The 21,145-nt window shown below is 32.1% G+C and overlaps 1 long non-coding RNA gene across 1 annotated transcript; it reads left to right on the top strand.

The window, feature by feature from the left end:
- Nucleotides 1–2,616: 2,616 nt before the first annotated feature.
- On the top strand, nt 2,617–10,350 carry LOC139492391 (uncharacterized). The gene is made up of 3 exons (XR_011656813.1): nt 2,617–2,652; nt 8,272–8,359; nt 10,230–10,350. It is a non-coding gene; the product is annotated as an uncharacterized lncRNA (long non-coding RNA).
- The last annotated feature ends 10,795 nt before the right edge of the window (nt 10,351–21,145 follow it).

The following is a 21,145-nucleotide window of genomic DNA, read 5'->3' as shown; positions in this document are numbered from 1 at the left end:
TTTTATAGCTGACTATGCAGTATGTGCTTTGCGCATTAATTACTGACGTAAGGTGACCTATAGTTGTTAATTTCTGTGTCATTTTGGTCTCTTGTGGAGTGTTATCTCATTGGCAATCATACCACATCTTCTTTTTTATTTGCACTTAAGAATCTTTAAAAAGTTCAGTGGGTTTTTTTTGGCGAGGTGTTTTAAGGCTTCATATTATTTTAAAAAAGAAAATGTGGTATGATTGCCAAAGAGACAACTCTCCACAAGAGACTAAAATGAACAACTAAAGGTCAACGTACGGCTGTGTTAAGAAACACAGAAGTTTTGCTTATTCCTTTGAATTGTATTTGTTTTGTTTGATTGGTGTGAACAGAGTGTTGGATATGAATTATGATGTAAACAGAAATTTAAACACACAAAAGTCTTCTCTCTCGAAAAGTAGCAAGATACCAGGGGACTATAAACAAACGTATAGTATTGTTTTATGATTTATGTTATCAACTCACATGTATTTGTATTTTTATGGTAGAATGCCCAATTACCGGGAATCCCGATATCTATTGTCTTTATTGTACATGTACAGCAGAAAGGTTCGTCTTGTTGATAAATTCTTCCGACGTTCTGTCAATTCTAAGTATTGTGCGTGCAGATCGATTAGTTTTGGAAACTACACAAGTTTTAGATCACCATTATGAAAGTGTTTCTACTGACTAATGACATGTTTTCGTAGTCTTATATCTTATCTAATTTTCAATTTTACTGATAGTGTCCTATTTCAGATTATAACATTTGTACTTACTGTGGATTCTAATGGTCGATGGGTCCCTCTTTTTCGAGTTCATGTTGAACACTATTGTTTGTTACATTTATCCGTTTTCTTTATAATTAAGATATTTAAACTAAGGTAAATAACTGTTTATATTTGGTGGCATCATTTTTTTCAATCATTCAGCTCATGATCGACTCATGAAGTTTATCAAACGCATTTACAGTCGTTAATTATCAAGTTCCTTCTAGTCTATGTCAGTTCTGTAGTATGGACAAACAGTAAAATACGATCATTTGGGAAGGGTTTAAATAATCTCATTAACTCTAAGCTTACCAAACATCAACGAAACAATAAGGAGTTACTTCAAATGATTGTATGGATCCTTAAAAGTAAATCTTCTCTTTTAATATTAAGGTCAATAAGACCTTCAGACTTTTAAAACAAGCTGATGATTAGTCAAAGTTAGAAATAAAGTACACGAAACGATTGAGGAAAACAATCAGAACAAATCGCAATGCATTAGTTAGATTGGATTAAGCATATATTTCTTATCAGACATACAAAGCAAAATATTTCTGGGAATATAGTTTACACTTGTTTAACGACAAAAGTCAATCCATGTTCATAACATATCTAGTTGCACTTGAATAATAAGTAACAGTATAATTTGTGATGCTATCGAAAAAGCGATAGTTCATCACTGACTATGATAACCTAAAGGGTTCAAGCATTTATTATGGCATATTTGACTCTAAAACGTTTCGAATTATCTTCCTTTGGCCAACAAGAAACAGGTTTTGTTATTTCAATTTTGATGAACATACCATACTGTAAAGTAAAAATTAGAAAAGGTGTAAATACTCTTGAATTGGTTTAAATCAGTTTTATTTATCTTGAGCGAAATATAAAAGTTAATTTCTAACTGATATTTATTCCTGTAAACAAAACCATTACCAGATTGGAGAGGAATAGCAAGCAGTAAAGAAACTGGGCAAATTCTTCCACAATTTATAAGGCCTGCTATTTTAATTCAATATAACTAAAAAGAGCAACCGATAACATTGGTTGTTATCATTATTTATTCGTTTTTTTTTTTTTTAATTTGAATATAAGCCAGACCTCTTTAATTGAACTAATTGAAAAGATTATTCATAGTGTTATATGAGTGAACGGTATATCAATTCACGTAATTATTTGATTTACTTTCTACTGCAATTGTAGGTACAGGCAAACATTATGGCATCACGTTGACCTACCCCTTCTCCTGAAATAATAGGCACTTCAAATACAAAGGCAACAGTAGTAATCTGAATTCATTGTGCTATTATCATAGTTGACAGTTACTCCTTTCTAAATCAAGGCATTCTGGACTGACTCGACTGGACTATACCCATTTTAAATGAAAAATGAATGAATTTCATAAATGTAGGCCAACTATCTTTACTTGGCATTTTCGTAGTGTCGATTAAATTAAGAATAAGACATAAATATTTTAGACTCGAATTTACATTCTTTATTTATCAGTTCTATTTAGTCAAGAATTGTTCAGTGCAGTAAGTTTATACGACATATGTGGAACAACTTAGGATATGTTATATCAAACTCTCACAAATTTATAAAAGGGATTGCAAAAACAAATATTCAAATATTTCTATACCACATATATTGCACAGGAATTCAATAAATTTTGTATTGACATAAAATTTGTATATGAACATTATTTTTTCCAAATATGATATTTGAACTGATATTATACGTATTGTGTTTCATTTATTGTAAAGAGAAATAAACAAAATTGCGTGACAAATGTATTAAATTCGAAGAAATAAAATAACTCCGAATATCCATTCAAAACTATCCAGTAGTCTTGAAGCCCCAGTGCTGTACTACTGGTGAGTTATGTGTTTGTAGTTGGGATTGGTGCTTATTTTATAATGTAAATCTATCAATTCTTTAAATTTGTATTCATTATCTGTGTATATCATAAGTATTTATAAAAGAATTTTTTTTAACGATTACATATCTGTGTCATTTGGTGTCTTGTGGAGAGTTGTTTTCAGTAAATATACATCATTAGCGGCAATCATATCACATCTTTTTTTTATATACATAACTGAAATTAATCAAGACCCTAAAAAATTGACGTTATATGGATTTAAATTTTATGTATATATCTCTGAACATCTAGCAACAAATAACAACGGCTGAGTTATAAGGCTTCTAACTTGGGACAGACACATACACACACAATATGGCGGGGTTACACATTTATGCTGGATCCCAACCATCCCCTAACCTTGGACAGTGGTGTAAAAGTACTAAGTATATCTTTTATGCCCAGCGTCAAATGTGTAATACATTACCAGGAAGAGTTCTTCACTAGTTACAATTTCTTCACAAGTAGTCTCTGAGAGGTTGGCAGTTTTGGATGAAGGGCAGGTAATTTAGAGATGCAACTGGAAATCAGAGTATGTTTGATATAGAAGATACGAGTTTAAGTTATCATTATCTGTTTAATTAAATTGTTTATTTATTTATTTATTTACAAGCGTACATTTTAGATAAATAAATTGAATGAAAACTACGGTTCTTAATTTGTGCATTGGAATTTAAAATTCGATATGCATCATTACTTTCTTTTGTTTACAACTCTGTCTTGTATTGTTCTGGTCGTACTATTTCAAATATTCAATTTCATGACTGTATCATGTGTATCCATAAGTTTACCATAGTACTATCATATGGTTGGGTTAAAAATTAATGGTAAACCCTTAGGCTAGTTTTTACTGTTTTAATGTATAATCTTACCGTTTTAATTTCTTGACATAACTGCACGACTCGATTCTCAATTATATGTGTTAAGATAATCGTTGCAAAGAATCCTGCTCAAACTTTAGTGAAAGACGGGGTTAATCTTGCTTTGTAGCGAAAGTTTATATTCTTTGTTGAAGGCAATTGTAGTGACCTGCAATACAAGTTCCATTCAATTGAGTTTAGTTATTATATGTCTTGTGTTTCTGTCTCTGCCCTAGGTTTTCTATATGAGTCTATTGGCACGAGAAACTTCATGTGAGCTTGACCTTTGCCCTCAATGTAAAACTTGTATATTTTGTTTGAATTAAATGGAAAATTAACTGTATGATTGGCATTCGTACCACATCTTCTAAGATATATTAGATACATAAGATATATTGTTAGTTTAGTGTACCACAATGACCCTTTTATCAAAATCCTTCTTTTTTTTCACAAGAATCTCTTGACCAGACTATGACTTTTTGACTCTTGACCTTTGCATATTGGATGTGGCTCTTGGTATGATTACCTTAACGTCAAGTCAGGAGTCTCTGGTTTTTGTTAGTCTTGTATATTTTTAATTGTAAGTTGATTTTATAGAGGGATTTTCTCGCTTTGTTGAAGATATAAAAAAGAAGATGTGGTATGGTTGCCAATGAGACAACTATCAACAAAAGACCAAAATGACGCAGACTTTAACAACTATAGGTCACCGTACGGCCTTCAACAATGAGCAAAGCCCATACCGCATAGTCAGCTATGAGGACTCATAAATGGCCTTTGACTGCTTTCTGCTCTTTTGACATTGTTACTGTCTCTTTTACACATTCCACATTTCCATTCTCAATTATTTAGAATGTTTGGTTCAGATGAAACTAAATCCTTTAATTTCCGTGAATATCAAGTAAGAAAATTTACTGCTTCAGTAGCATCATGTTCTGCCACCTGTGATAGATAATGCAAAATGTTTCAATCATTTTACCTTAGATTTCATTTCATGGACATGTAGGTATGGACAGTCTGCTTTTACATCATAAAAATTCACACAGAAGGTATACGCATATCAATAAACTGAACTCAATGCTAAGAACCATTAAAGTACACTTAGACAGAGAGCTCAATCTAGTGAAACACTTTGTTAAGTTGGTCACATTTAACTTGATATCACTGTCTGTTACCAAACTGCACCGAGATCCTGAAAAAAAATGTGCAAGTTCAGTTTATTTAAAAAAGAATTCAATGGAAGAAAATAAGCTGATTACTGAAATAAATGTAGAATATGTCTATTAATCACAGATGCCCCTGCTTGTGAAAAAAATGAGTAAACTTCCACATATAGATGCAGGATTCGCGTAATTTTGACCGTTTTGTGACCATAAGCATTGTGAATAAGTTTCAAAACATTTGGCTGAGGCAAATTTAAGTTAAAGAACGGAAACAATAGATTTAGCAGTTTTCCTATCTCAAGGCTCCGGGTTGACGTTTGTATCATTGGTACTCGTACCACAACTTTTTACATATAAACAAACATGAACAGTGACGCCATCGTGACCCAATATTGAGCTTCACAGATCTGTGTTATGGGGTAATGTGAATCGCGTATAAGGTTCATAACATTTGATTGAGTTAGACTTATTTAAGACAAAGGAAACGAAAGAGTCAGCACTTCTTATATTTTTTAAAGGGACATGATAACTCTTGAACGGTAAATGTGACACTTAAAAATTTCAAATTTGATTTTGTGTTGAGGTGGGGATCCCGCTTACATGTTCAAACCCGCCTTATTCGGTATGTATGTGCTTGTGGTAAGTCAGGAGCCTGTAATTAAATGAATGTCGTTTTTTATGTGTTACATACTTGTTTTTCGTTCATTTTTTGTACATAAATTTGGTCGTTTATTTTCCCGTTTGAATATTGTTTTACAATGTAATTTCAGTGCCTTTTATTGCTGACTATATGCGGTATTGACTGCTCATTGTTGAAAGCTGCATATGACCCATAGTTGTTAGTGTTTGTGTGATCTGGTCTTTTGTGGAGAGTTCTTATTGGCACTCATGCCACATACGGGGGAGGGTTGGAATCCCGCTAACATTTTTAACCCCGCCTTATTTTATATGCACGTGCCTATTTTGTTTTTTGTTTATTTTTTGTACATAACTTATACCGTTTGTTTTCTCGTTTGAATTGTTTTACATTGTCATGTCGGTGCCTTTAAAAGCTGACTTTGCGGTATGAACCTTGCCCATTGATGAAGACTGTGTTGGTGACCTAGGCTACATTGTATAATTGTTAATTTCTGTGTCATTTAGTCTCTTGTGGAGAGTTCTCATTGGCACTCATGCATCAGCTCCTTTTATATAATGTGTTTAGGTTTTGAAGTATTTGATTGAGGCAAACTAAAGTAAGAAGAGCAGAACCCGTTTTTATGGGACATTCGGGACAGACGGACTAGTGTAACTCTTTATGTTCCTAAATCATGGCGCCAACACAGACATTCTTACTATTGTGCTGGTGATACACATCCCACTAGCACTGTCATTAACAAATGTAAAATTAATTTTATTATAAAAATAATATTCAATCTTAATCTTGATTTCTTTATTTTTGACCGAATGATTATATGCATGCCCTTCACAACGACTGAATGAGTATCAAATTTGACAAATTTATTGTACATAATTATACATTTTATTATATTTATAACTTTTTTTCCAACTAATTAAAGCTTACCAACTTATTGATCATAACTTTCCTTTATATGTCTTTTAACATTCTGTTTTGAACAAAAAGATTTCTAACATATACTTCACATGTATTTCTTTCAAATCTGACATTATTAAAAATCCATTAAATAAAATTCAGTCGAACTTGATAATAAATGTGCAATCAAATATATATGCAAGTCGTCAACTGGTCAAGTGACTAGATGCACATATCGTTAGCCATATAAACAACATGTCCTAATTGGGTGGTTTTAAAACTTCTAGCATAGGTGGATCCAGGGGGCGCCCCCAAACCCTTTGTGGGGGAAATTTGGTTGATTATATAGGGAATCTTTGAAGCATGAATGAAGCGGGCCCCCTTAGGAAAAGTTCTGGATCCGCCACTGTCTAGACATATTTACGTAAATAAGGGATGAGTAAAGGAAAAAAAAGAAAACAGCATGACTGAATTAAATAAAAAGATGTTCGATGTACTGTATACTTCGGTTTGTTTTAAATTTATTTATTTATTTATTTATTCATGTATTATCATTTTCATCTATTTAGATTGTCCGCAGCTGTATACGACGAAATCATGTTGCCGTGTCAAATTATTTTGCTTTTTCCGTATTCAATGTTGCTTATAGTCATAGTCTCCCATATCTTTCAAATGAATCACTGGAGGATTTTGATAAATCAAGAATTGCCTTGTCGGAAATTCAGAAAGATATTGGAAAAGTCATAAACAAACTGAAAGTCAATAACAAAAAAAAAACATTGATATGTTCCTGAAACTTTAACATCTATGGGACAAAAAAATAAAGACATTATGCACTGATTTCAGAGTGTTGGGAAAAGATTTTAGAAGTAAGTTCATGAAAAGTTTGCACATAAGTATAATGGCTGAAACAAGCAATTGATATGCGAACATTTATACCAAATACTAATATGGCGCGTTTTCTTTCAAGTTCCTTTTCCAAAATGAAACACAAAGTAAAATAAGGAATGAAGCAAATAATAATAATGATTAGTGCCGGATTTGTATACTTTTAAATTTCAGAGGTCATATTTCCTTTTTTTTAAATATGCCGCCAAAAACTTCTCTCGCTCTTATTACTTTCAACTTGGTGCATTACATATGCTCAGATTTGCATTATATTCGAGAGAAAACAATAAAGTATGAGTATTTGTGTGGATTTAGGAACATTAATTTACAGGTGAAAATGGCGTTTACAAACTATTCCGTCTCCGCAAAGGGTACTCGCCCAGTGGCTTTATATATTGGACATATGTACATGTCAAATGTCGAAATAGTCTTGCATATTTACAAAAATTACATTTTAATATCAAAACCAAACGAAGAAATGTATAAATCGTCCTATGAACGTCAGCAGAAAATTGCAAAACACGGCTTTGTGATGTCAATTACGTTGACCGGGACTAATAAAGTCTTTTGGATTTCGACGTTAAAACATGTTTCACCAAATTTGATAAGTCAACAGAACAAAACAAGTCCTCATCCTATTTGCTGATGAAAGAAAGCTGTGCCTCTATCGCTAAAAGCACCCAAAAATAAACAGGATAAATGTATTGTTTAATTTTCATCATATTTATATTAATATCGTAAATAGTTATCAAAGTAAAACATAAATTGTTCGACAACATTTTTAGCCTTTTCACATCGTTAACTGCATCTCTTTCGGCAAACAGGTTAATATTGTGACTAGCAGCAAATTTGTTGCAGTAGCAACATGCATATGATACTCTTATTATCGATACTATTCAATGCAACTTCATTTTCATTTATTCATTCAGAGACAAAATGGCACAAGTATAATGGCCACTGCTATTACTTCAGCGCTGATAAGTGCGACTGGTTTACGGCAGATGTGCGTGACAAGATTAACATAGATCTAAATTACTTTGCTTTGCTTCAGAGTTTATCAAATTTGATATTAAGTTAAAAATCAATGAGAGTTTTTCAATAATTAACTTTTTCTTCTCAAACATTGACAGCGGAAATGTAAATAAATTGGAGGATACTTAATCAAGAAAGACAACACTGAAAGAAACATAAGAATACATTCTAATAGGCCTTACAGTGGTAAGTGCACATATTTTTTCGTCATATACATTTTAATCAACGGTATAACAAAGTACGCATACGACTTTTACTGGTGTGTTATAAGTTTGCATGAAGTTGTTTTCGAAATAAATCAAATTATATGTCACGGAGTGTTGACATGGTTCGTTTGTCATCAGATTACGATTAGTGGTATCAAGTGAAATAACAAAAATACCGTACTCAAAAAGAAGATTAAAACGGAAAGTCCTTTATATAATTGCAAAATCAAAAGCTCGAACACATCTAGCAAATTGTAATAAAACAACTGTCATATTCCTGACTTGGTACAGGCATTATGTATTAAATGGTGGATTAAACCTGGTTTTATAACTATCGAACCTGCTCACGTGTATGACAGTTGCATAGAATATCATCGTATTGACAACAATGTGTGTGCAAAAAAACAGACATAAGGAAGCAAACATTTCACTTCAAGGGGGTGGGGGTTTATGGTTTTTTTCTGAGTCAGAAACTTTTGTTTATTTAGTTTTTTAATGCTATCAATCAAATTATTGTTTTCTAAATTTAAACCTATAAGGTATGGGGAAAATCTAGCATCAGAATATTTGTTTTCATCAACTCAGGGATCAGAATATTTTTAAAGAAAAATCTAATCCATCCCATCCCCACCCGCACCCGCACCTCCACCTGAAAGTTAAAAAGTTCATATGAACTTCAATTTATACGTTTTCAACCACAGTTTGGACCGTTATACAAAAAGACCGGGAGCGACATCGAGGGTTATACTATATGCATAAAGGACAAACCGATGGTAAAATCAGTATAAAATTCAAGACCCTATGAATTATTTCTAAAGACAAATACGGCAATTCATTTTGGATCGAAGCACTCTAGGTTAAGGTTAATAATTGTTGTTCCCGTTATTAAACACCTACTAATATTGACGTAAAAGTCAAAGAAAACTGATTAAGTGAAGTTGTAGTGTGAGTGTTCAACTGTTGTAAGTACCATTTTCTCTATGATTTTTTTCATAGATTGATACCCTTTATTCCTTTTTTTTTTGTATAATGTCATTTAACACTGCAAACTAACTTGTATAACATGTATCTTTCAACATATCTTTGAAATTTCAAACAAGTAAATTCATAGCTTAGGGACCGGTTTCAAAGCATTGTATATGTTCAGAAGCGACCATTGAAATTTTAACCCTGTTCTAGGACATATAGAACACTGATCATTATGTCCCTATCACTTGGTGTTCTTATATAACCATTCAACGATTTTCCTATAAACCCTATCCTCTTTGCTTCTCAAAGTAACCACTTAAAGACCTTTATATTTCAAACCAAATACTTTATATGCAACTACAGATTTAGGACATTACAGAAATCTGAGCAAAAACAGTCAGTTACATAATTCAATTCAAAAGTTATAAAAAACAATTTGGAAAATACAGTCACAACTACAAACAATCAAATGATATCTATAGGGCAACATCAGTCTTGAAAGTATACATTGCACCTGTCTCTAGACAGGAGCCTCTGGCCTTTGTTAATATTGTGTGCTTTTTTATTTAAGTTTCTTTTATATGTTTCGGAGTTTAGTATGACGTCTATTATCACTAAACTAGGATACATTTTTCAAGGGGTCAGCTGAAGCACGCCTTCGGGGGAGGGATTTTCTCGCTGCATTGCAGACCTGTTGGTGGCCTTCGGCTGTTTCCTGCTTTTGTCGGGTTGTTGTCTCTTTGACACATTCCTCATTTCCATTTTCAATTTTATAGGACAGTCATCGTGTCTTTTATGATACATCGTTTGATTTTTATATCATGAATACTTTTGCAAATCGTAATATCGTTTCAGTAAATTTAGACAAATTCTTTTTTTAGGCTATGTGTACTGGATAGGTCTGACAGACCTTAGAGAGGGGATATATCGGTAGAGTTATGACCAAACAAAACCGAAGTCTATTCCCTGGCTTTCTAAATATGGCTCAAAAGGAATAAATTATAATTGTGTTATGTATAACAATCGGGGACGGCCAGAATGGTACGATAATGACTGTAATTACATATCTTACTACATCTGTGAGAGCAATTTCTGTAAGTAAATGATTATTTGTATGAACAGTTATATAGATATGTTTTAAATCTTTTAACGATGTTTTCTGTATTCTTTAAGAGCAAAAAATATGTAATTAGGATACAGAAAGTATTTTCGTTATAAACTGCATGGAATTTTGACATAAAGTGACTTTGCGACATATGCAATTTAAGAACATACTTTTATGGTATATTGTTCGATATGTTTGAGTTTGAATTTGAAATTTTAATGGTAAAAACACACGAGACAATATCTGAAAAAGTACAATTTTTGGCAATAAGAAAAAACAAAAAACATGTCTTTAGACCCGGTATTTTAATAGCACAAACCGAAGAACATTGAGGATCTAGGAACTGTTGTATGTAATTTAAACAATTGTTAAATTTGGTAACAATGGCAATTTTAAAAATTGTACAAAAAAATCCAGTTCTTTCCTGTTACCAAAGCGAATCAAATTTAAAAAGTTTCTAATGGGAATAAGGAATACGTTTAAGACACTATTTGTGGTTTGTTAGTATATCCTGCAATAGTTTATCAAATGCCAATTATTGATTTTAGCATTTGCAATACAAAAAGATTGAGAAATATACTAAAATATATTCCGATATGTCGGTAACGTGAAAGAAATTAGAGTAACAGGACAGAGTTGGTCATGTTGGTAACAGAAAGGATTTTTTTCTAAACAAAAAAATGCTTCATTTTATAGTTTAAGACAAATGCGTCATTTCAGATTGGTCACAATTGGAAGATAATAGCAAGCAATGTCATTTATCCTTTGAAACTGTATTTTCAAGATGAAAAATTTGCCTAGAAAAATTCTAAATAAATTCCTTTCTGTTTCTATTTACTATACTAGAATTGCACAATGTTCTCTGCTGTTATCAAAAGCAAAAAACCTATTTTTACATTCAATATACTGTATATTATTTTAAAATTTATTTAATATGGTGATGATAACTTATATTAAATGAAATGGTTGGCAAACAGTAGATTAACTTTTTGATTCATCAGTGAAATTGTCTTGAACATTCTTTCTGTTACTGATTATGGTTATGCTGTTACTTTTTATCAGGTAACATGACAGAACGTAACAGAAAGGAATTACGCAGTACTTTTTGTTTATTTGCTCGAATTGTGTAATAGTTTACTTCCATCTACATATCAATTTGATAAGATGCTATTAAAACACATGTACTGTTATAGTGCTGACAATGAAATATTTTCAGAAGGTACACAAAAGGGCTGTAACAACAAAATTATTTTTCTCAAAATTCTGATCTTTGGGGAGTTCAGATTTTTCAAACTGGCTGCTTTTCACCTAAACATATGGAGTCATACATTCAGAAAATGACGCCCTTCACATTTCATTACAAAATATAAATTTTTGGTCTATCAAACGTGTCCACAGGTAGAAAAAAACAGAGGTAACAGGAGGGAAATTATCCCTTGGAACAACATTTAAAAGACCCTTTAAAATGCAAAATTTTCTTGCATGTTCTTAGTTATACCAAAATCAGACCAGTAATGGAGAAGTATTTTAAATAATCTATCAGATTTGTAAAAATCGGAAGACTGTGTACTTAATTTAGATATTCTTTGAATGATTTAATTTTTAGAAAATAACAGGAGACAACATAATCTAGTTTTTTGGGGAGGGATAATTATTTAAATTATAATATTTTATCAGAAGAAATATTAGAAAGAATGTTTAATTGGCTGCAGTTGGTGCATTATATACTGTAGTTAATACTGAAACTTAAAATTTTCCAAAAAGATGCCTCAATAGAAAAATAATTGTTGGTGAAAGATAGGACATGAAAATTATACTTTTTTCAGATATTGTCTCATACACATTATTGTTTCAACATTTCCCGAAAAATTTAAATATTTGCATATTTTTTTCTGCAGAATGTTTGTAAAGAAATAATAACGTTATGTGAAGTTAATTTTGATTAAACTCAAATGAAAATTGTCCTTTCCTTATAAAGTGTACAAGTTGATTCACTTTTACAACAGGAAACTGTTCGTATGCTAGCTATATAACTGTAAACAAATGTGCATGACGTAAAACAAGCACTATTAATTTTAGCGCTCTTTTGAACGTCGAAAAAATAACTAGGTGTCTTCTTTTGAAAATGGCGGCGGCCCCAATGCTGCATTTAGACATAGAAAATATTCTACAACAAAAAGAATATGAAAATTTCATAATTTGCAGGAAATGTAGCTTGCTTCATAATCAGTTCGATATGATAACTATATAATTATTGCCTTCATTAAACGTCAATATCAACATGATTGTATCTTGAAATTGTTGTTTTCTCTATATTTCATCAATTCTAAAACCACTTTTTGTTTTACCTGAATGTCATAATTTTTATATTGTAACTACTACATTTGTATTAAAACTTATATTTGCAGGTTTCTAAACTTAACATGACCTAATAAAGAAGGACTGCGAAGCCAAAGACCACATTTAAAGATTTTTCCGTAGCAATACATAAACGTACTCAATATTGTCAAACTGTAGTACTGCGTTTTTTTTTCCTTATTTAATAATAAATATAAGCAAACATTAAAAAGAAACTTATTGTATAAACACTGTCTATAAGATAGTATGTTTACCCCTGGGGTGATATTTTTTAATCCTTGAGTACTTTGTATTTTTTATGCTGCTTGAATGTCATATCACAGTGACTGATCTACATCCCATTTTTCGTTTCAATTCATAAAATTCCCTCTTGTATTCATCGTTACTTACGTTATTTTCCTGTCAAGACGGGTTATCGTTTTTGAATTTTAGTTTCTTCCATAGTGTAACGTAATTTCTACTACTTACAGAAGAAAAATATCGTACCAATATATCTCAGCAAAAAAAGACACTTCTGAACAACCTTTGAACTCGTTCGCTGTTCACTCTTTCGTCAAAAAGTGTGATGTTGTAACTAGGAGCTACTTTTATTCGGTAGCAACATAATAATCTCATTTTCGATTCTTTTCCATAATTCTACATTTCAATTTATCATGTTTATCCAATGAGAGACAAAATGACTAAAGTATTATACAGGTCATTACTATTACTTCAGTACCGATAAGTGTTGTACGGCAAAAGTGAGGTACAAGATATACATGAATCCAAATTAATTCGCCTCGCTTCGAATTCTAATTTTATCAAACTTTAAATTAAATCAAAAACGAAATATTTTGCTAATGGTTTTTTTCAATTATAAACTTATTTTTATTAAACATTGGTAGCATAAATGTAGAAAAAATAAGAGGATGCCTTATCAAGATCGACAACAATGACGAAAACACAAGAATATATTTTAATAGGACGAACAGTGGTAAGTATCAACAATATTTCAAAGTACACTTCAGAAATATACTGGTGTGTACATTTTAGTGATTTTGATTAAAGTAAATCAAATAATGTTTAACGGAGCATGTGTGATCGAATACCGATTTAAGTAATTTTTACACTATTTATGAAGCTTGCTGCGTTTTTCAATTTTCTCGTTTCTGGAGATAGAACACTTTACTATAAAAATGTTGTTTTAGAAATTAATATCTGTATTTCTATTTGAGATATATCATTATTTTTAATTTGTGTTACATTTGTACATCCCTACAAACCATACAAAATTTTTCAGCATAGTTTTACTAAGATAGTGTTAAAAAATAATATTTTACAACAACAAAAAAACCAACACAATAAAATTATTTTTCTCTGTACTTCCGGTATCCAAGTAGATTGTTAATAAATCGACCGAGTTGTTACATGAACATTTATGACAATACAATAGACTATAAAACAGTATTTTTAAAGCGCTGTTCATTTTACTGTTTGTGTTAATTTGCTTTGCTACTATTACCCCTCCGCTTATCCTGTTTTTATTATTATTATATGCCATTTAAAATTGCAATCTAACTGATATAACAAGTATCTTTTTACGCAGTTTGACATGTCAAACTATCATTACTATGTTATATGCTCAGAGATGGCCATTAAATGTTCAACCCTGAGCTAGTTCATATGGTACAATGATCATAATGTGGGCTCAGCACATTTAAACGAAAAGGTACACACGACTGGGGGACATTTAAGCGCAGAGATTGGAGCCCATTTCAGCTGAGGATAAATCCGTTCACCTGTATTTCCGATAGCCAATTTTAGCTGAAACTTGCCTGGTTGAAAAATACTCACCTAACAAAAACCACGAACAGTGATGTATGCCGGATTACTGTTTGAGTGGTTTATATGTTCACTGTTGTTCATCAAGCTTTATACAGAAGTTCCATTTAATTCAAAGGGAACAAATAATGATCCAGAGTCATTCAATGCCCATCATATTGAGCAATTTTATAGTTGTCACACAGCTATTTTAGTTTGTCTTGATAATAACACCAATTATTTTCAAAAAGGTACGTACAGACGAATGTGAACCACGATCTAGACAAGCTAAAGGGAAAGAACAGTTCCGATTGCAATTTTATGAACAGAATTGTACAAGAGGTATATCCAGAGCCTCTATGATATAAATTCCACCTAAAATTAGGTTAGACTTTTTGTATTTTGATTTAACCTTTAGACTTTCAGTGCTGAATTTTAATGGACACGATTTTTTATATATTGTGATGTTGTTGTTTTTTATTATTTATTATGAAATGGGTTAAAGATATTGCTCTAATTTACCGTAAAAAATAAATTGCAAACACTTGATAGTATGACTAAACCTATTAATGTTATGTTAACATACTTGCATGGACTAAGTCTGCTCTAATCATTGAATAATTTCAAATGTCTATGTAAAGTATTTTCAGTCCATTCAAAGCTAACATTTGTCGCCTTCGTCCATGCATGCATGATATAAGCTTAGTTCCCAATTTTTCATGTTTACATAACATGAAAAGCTTTAGCCATTCTATCAAGTGTTTGCAATTTAATTCTTAGGGTAAGTTATAATGCACAATGTGTCTTTAAATCATAATAAATAGGTTGGATATGAAAAAGTCAACTAAAAGAAAAAAATGATAGTTACATCAAATTAAAAAAATAATCTAACTAACATCATTAAATTAAGCGGTAAGAAAAAATGGATGTTTTTTTAACTTGATGTTGATTTCCAGTTTTATTAAATACCTTGTTTTAATTATAACTCGTATGCTTTTTACATTGTTGGTTCTTTTTTCAAGTAGTTATATTGTTTCTAATATGAGGCAGGCATAACCTGTGAATGGGGACGAAGTCTGTATGTATTATTTTCTTACCTCAAACATGTTAATAAAGGAAACGGAAATACCGTAACGTTCCCGATTTCGGTACTGTGGTTAGGGATTTAGCTGTGACGTTGTTTAAATTATGACGTCATATTCAATATAAACAAAAGAAACGCTTCCATCAATTATTAAAAATGAAATTGTATTGAGTTCCAATCTTATATTTTACTAGACTGATACATATAATTTTCTTTTCTAAGTCTCATGCAAACAAGACAGATTTCTGCGCAAATGCGGGGAAAACCGGAACAGGAACTAGATCTGAAAAAAAAAGTTAACGATTTTGAGTTCATTAGTAGAATGAAAAATTCGGGAAATTTTCCAATTTTTTTTTTTATTTTTTATTGATTTTTCTACCGTAATTGGGGACGAAGTCCCCATATAAGTTTAGACCAGTTATCTTTCCTAAGGCTAGTTGTACTAGAAAGGACCTTAATCAAGGGGCATATTGGTGGAGTTATGACCAAACCAAACCAATTAAAGTCTTATTCCTGATTTTCTGGAAATGGATCAAAAGGAAAAAAATACAATTGTGTAAAGTATAATGATAAGCATAGGGCAGATTGTACATACAAAGTTTACAACATCGATATGAACAATTTCTGTAAGTAAATGATTATTTGTGTAAACAGTTATATAAATAAAATCTTTTAACGATCATTCTGTATTCTCTCAATAATAAAAAAAAATGGTTAACGTTGTTTTCCTCTTATAGTTGATGTGTTTCTCTCGGTTTTAGTTTGTAACCCGGTATACTACTGTTGCCTTTATTTAATTATGATACAGAAAAATCATTAATTGGAATTTTGATATGTTCTTGCGAGATATATATACAATTAAAACATAACTTCATGGTATATTGTTTTATAAAGTTTGTGTATGTTGTTCCAAAGTGTTTCCCGTTTCTCTTTTCTTTTTATATTGATTAGACCCTTACTGTGAACCAATTAATTTTCGTGAGCAATTTGTTTTCGCGACTTTCGCGAGTAGAACAATAAAGCGAATATAAATCGTCGCATATATGCCAAAATTGGACTTTTCCTTATTTATCTTCATCACGTAATATAGCATATTTTCCTGACGATATCAGGATATTGGTATTCAGTCAAATCTTAAGCGGAATTTGTGACACAATTAGAATTCTAAAATTAATAAAATGTAAACAATATGTCGAAATATTTAGGCTTGAAATAAATATATTTTTGGATAAGTTAATGCAAGCACACGAGGTGTATATATAGTGTCTTATATACGATTACAGGTTTAACTTTTAGTTTCTTGTGTACAATTTGGAGTTTAATATGGCGTTCATTATCACTGAACTAGTATATATTTGTTTAGGGGCCAGCTGAAGGACGCCTCCGCGTGCGGGAATTTCTCGTTGCATTGAAGACCTGTTGGTGACCTTCTGCTGCTGTCTGTTCTATGGTCGGGTTGTTGTCTCTTTGGCACATTCCCCATTTCCATTCTCAATGTTATTGTAATGTTTAACAACCGTATTATATCAGTGTGTAAACACGTTAATTATGAGCTTTGAAAATCAAGTAGTTTGAACATTTTTCTGAGTAAGTGTTAAAAAATTTCAAACAAATATTCTTTAGTGCGGTTAGCATTCATTAGTCGTCAGTATCTATAGATTAACAACTTGTGGTTATATTGATAATTTAGAATCTTCCTTGAAGGTGGCGCACGAATTCGCAGCTCAATAATTCGATTGATGTGTCATTTGTATACAAGAGTTATATTCCTTTGAACTATGAGTCTATGTTTAATTTCATAAAGTCAATATGTTGATTGTCTACCTTGAACAGGGTTATAATTATATCTTATAAATATAGTTTTTTTATTGAATTTAAAATCGTTACAAAATCTGTAATGTACTAGATACTCGTATTTTTCATTAGTTTATCAAAGACATGGATGTATAAAATTGAGAATGGAAATGGGGAGTGTGTCAAAGAGACAACAACCCGACCAAATAAAAATCAACAGCAGAGGGTCACCAACAGGTCTTTAATGTAGCGAGAAATTCCCGCACCCGGAGGCGTCCTTCAGCTGGCCCCTAAACAAATATATACTAGTCCAGTGATAATGAATGCCATACTAATTTCCAAATTGTACACAAGAAACTAAAATTAAAATAATACAAGACTAACAAAGGCCAGAGGCTCCTGACTTCGGACAGGCGCAAAAATTCGGCGGGGTTAAACATGTTTGTGAGATTTCAACCCTCCCCCTATACCTCTAACCAATGTAGAAAAGTAAACGCATAACAATACGCACATTAAAACATTATATCTATAATTTCTTTTATTTGTTTTGAAATGTTTAAAATTAATATATACCAATATAAAGAAGTATTTTGTTATCTTATAAATATTTGTTTGTTATCTGTAAGTATTCATACCGTGTTTGTACGTAAAAAATAAGCAAGGTCAGATCTATAGATAAAAAAAAATAAGCAAGGTCAGATCTGCCTTCATCATCACTAACTTTCTTAGAGCGATGAGACAAACTGCTCTAAATCACAGATCACAGACACTCGTTAAAGAATAAAACTCTCCTTTGATAAACCTTAATATACCATTAAGGTATATAGGGGGAAATATTCTGAAACAAGTGACTATGTCACAGAAAAAGCATCTTCCCAGTATTCATGAAATTGCTCTCTATTAAAGCCATATCCTGGAAATTATTAAAAAAAAACACTTTTTTCCTACTTTGAATTTGAGGTACAATATGCCGGTGAAAAACATTAATTGTGCTGTCAAGAATATCAATGAACTAGTATATATTTGTTTAGGGGCCAGCTGAAGGACGTCTCCGGGTGCGGGAATTTTTCGCTTCATTGAAGACCTGTTGGTGACCTTCTGCTGTTGTTTTTTTCTATGGTCGGGTTGTTGTCTCTTTGGCACATTCCCCATTTCCATTCTCAATTCGACTGTTCAAATTGTGGTATGCATCAAAAACTTTCCAACAGCATTCGTCATTCTACTCGTAAAGGCATTTGTTTCTAAGATCGGTATGGTGTATACCATTATGCCAGAACTCAAATGAAGCAGAAAGCTGATGTAACTTATCTGCTTTACTCGATCCCTTAAGACAAATACATGAAAGAGTGTAATAACACAAACACAAAACAGTACACCATAGCCACCATTTTATTCCAGAAGCTTCTAACTGATGCCGAATGCTAGAGTGTAAAATTGTAATTGGGACCTACCCAAACCAATTAGAACTTTTCTGAAAAAGACTATAAATGAAAACAGAACTATATCATCTTCCTATAATGATTGAATGTTAGGAAAATTGACCAGAGTTATCTTACTTTAATCACAGAGAGGGAAAGCAAACAATTATTAATTTAAGCCTAATTAACATTAAAACAATTTCCATTAACAAATAAAGTTATCTTATTGAAATATAAGGACTTTGTCAGCTAAATCTATTAATTTTATTAGATATTATGAATTGTTATGACAATGGAGAAACATGCTAAATGATCTGGAATATCTTATTGTTTCCTGAGCGCTGTAGTATATCTTCGTCACAGATGCCTACGGATCGGAGAGGTCGGCAAAGTACTTTCCGACTTTGTCTAGTCGGATTACAATCGTGAATATGGCTGAGTCCAGACAAAGCCGTTTGCAATGCGGTACAAAAGACTGTGATAGGATTGCGTTCCGACAGTATCTAATAATCCCGAATATGGCGACAGTTTCTAACGGATATCTTCTGTCAGCGTCGGTTTACTGTGTGGTCACTGTCTGGTCACTGTTTGATGTCTGTCGGATCTAATTCGGGGGGATCGAGACGCTGTCGGGATACATTCGGTCGTATTTAACAATGTCGAAAGATGCAAATCGGATTAGAATCGGGATAATCGGGACAAATCGGATGGAAACGGCTGAATTCGGACGCTTCCTGAACAAAATCAGATTGTTGTCGTGATTAAATAAATGTTTTGACAAATTTTGATAAAAGTTTGAATTTCCAGCCAAAGATCTTGATCAGCCTTTTAACATTTTTTACCGGAAATGCTCCTAACAAGGACGGCATCGAAAAAAATCATGAATAGGTAATCCCACCTTCAATGAATGAGTGGGATGTCAATCAAGGTGCAATTTATACATAACTTTATAAGCCATGACTATAAAATAGTGGCCTTTCATAAATTACAATTGATGAACAATATGCAAATAATTTATAAAAATCACATAATGAAGTTTGTCATGATAAAGGTTAATCCAGAAAAGCTCTTCGGACGCAAGAAATTATTAAACGTGTTGTTTTTAATTTTTTACACCACTGGGTCGATACCTCTGCTGGGGACTATTAGTCCCCGAGGGTATCATCAGCTATGTAGTCAGTACTTAGGTAAATCATTAAGAAACTAAGGTTTCAACTCCCTCAAGCAAAGTTGGCTTTAGAAAAAAACTGAATGAAAAGACGACATAAATATTTTTGTTGAATACAGTATTTGACACCAGGATGTCTAAACTTATTGTAAACACGAAATATAAAAACAAAATATATCAATGACATAAACCTTGCATCACCTACAATAAATCCAATATTCACTATTTAAATAAAATAACCAGTGGTTTATTCTGAAAGTTACATCCTAATACGAGCGTCTGGCGACCACTAATTTAATACTGAAAAACAGAAAAATAATAGTACAGGAGACACAACATAGAAAACTAAGGACTATTAGCAACACTAACCCCTACGAAAGCTGGGGGTGATATCAGGTGCTCCGGAAGGGTAAGCAGATCCTGCTCCACAAGTTGCAACCGTCGTGTTGTTCATGTTATTATCAATCAGGTAAATAGTCTAATTCGGTAGGTCACATTCGTTAAAAGGGAAGTGTATTGTAGTTACGACATAATGAACATATCCGATATCATCTGTAAAACAGTTATTCTATAACGGTCAACCAACTCGTAATGGCGTCCGTAATATTTACGAAGGAATGATTTCAACTTAATCATTTGAAACTCGTGGGTTAGTAGCTTCCTTGTGAGTATCAAGGAAATCATGATAGAACATGCAAGCCCAGGAATATCGTATCAATTAGGAGAAATGTACTCCGTATGCAGGCATGCGTATGATGGAATGTTACTACGGAAATTGTAAGTTCACAATAGAGAAGCTGGAATCATCTCTTTCGTCACACAGTTTTGTTTTCAACATACCCTTATTGTCAATTTATAGATATAAGTCAAGATATAAGGCAGACTTATCTGTATATGTAGTATCCTTTATCTCTAGTTCGATGGGATATATTCGTTCAACATAGGCAACAAATTTTGTGTTATTTAGTGAGAAAACATCATCTATATAGCGGAACGTAAAGTTAAAAGAAATTGCTTAATTTCTATCTTTCTTCATACAGAAGTTCCTGTATGAAGTCAGCCTCATAAAA

This window comes from Mytilus edulis, chromosome 10 (assembly GCF_963676685.1).
Source record: "Mytilus edulis chromosome 10, xbMytEdul2.2, whole genome shotgun sequence".
Lineage (NCBI taxonomy): Eukaryota > Metazoa > Mollusca > Bivalvia > Mytilida > Mytilidae > Mytilus > Mytilus edulis.
This window is presented reverse-complemented; position numbering and strand designations above follow the sequence as displayed.